The sequence below is a fragment of the Acyrthosiphon pisum genome, unplaced genomic scaffold (assembly GCF_005508785.2).
Source record: "Acyrthosiphon pisum isolate AL4f unplaced genomic scaffold, pea_aphid_22Mar2018_4r6ur Scaffold_21497;HRSCAF=24124, whole genome shotgun sequence".
Lineage (NCBI taxonomy): Eukaryota > Metazoa > Arthropoda > Insecta > Hemiptera > Aphididae > Acyrthosiphon > Acyrthosiphon pisum.
The window spans coordinates 28,791-29,772 of record NW_021770970.1 but is presented as its reverse complement, the minus strand read 5'-3'; positions in this window follow the sequence as shown (position 1 = coordinate 29,772).

Here is a 982-nt window from a genome sequence, read left to right as displayed (position 1 = left end):
GGGGATAAGAACAGCATGTGGTTTAAGAACCATATGACATTCAACGATCACAAAAAGTGTTTGTTTGGTGTGAGGAGATGAATTTCAATAGAGAGAATGTTTCCCATATGATCGTTTAAACACAAGCTAATGACAATCAAAACAAATAAATTAACACTGAATAACTTTGATGATAAGAGAGTGGTGCTAGAGAATAAAATACATACATTGGCACATGGACATTATAGTTTAGAGTAAGTTAATACAATTGTATTTTTTTTTAAAATTATCTTACTTATAATATTTATAATTTTATAGGAAAGACGAATTTGAATCTGAATATGAGGAGACTGTTGAATGGCCAGATCATGAGTTTACAGTAGACGTTGCTGGGCGTGAGTGGGAGGAATCCGATAAAGATTTAATGAGATTACTTATACAGGAACGCATATCTAAATAATTTGATTTTAAACTGTATATATTTCTAATTTGTAAATACTATGTATACATATATATTTGTATAGTTTGGTTGTATATTGATTATTGTAAATATTATTCTATTAATTGTTATATATTGTAAATACCAATGCAAAATAATAGATAAATAAAAAAACAATGTTAAAATATAATATTATGTTTATTAAATAAAATGTACATACATTCACAATTTTTAAGAATTATTGATAAACCATTTTCTTAAAGCAAAAACTTTATAAAATTTACATTATTTAGGATTAAATTCCATATGAAAAATACAACAAGGTAGAGTTTTGTCATCGCATATTTGATCCAAACGAGGACAGCCCAAGTCTTCAATGTTGATGAGTGCGACGTGTGGTATATACTCCATAAGAACTTGTTTTTTCTGTTCGCCTTTGACGTAAATGCATCTGAATTTTAATGAATTCAATATTTTACCAACTTCTTCATACTCGATATCACCGTATTCTATAGATAGTTGATGATAATTACGTTCCAGCCACTTGTTGGTTTTACGACTTTT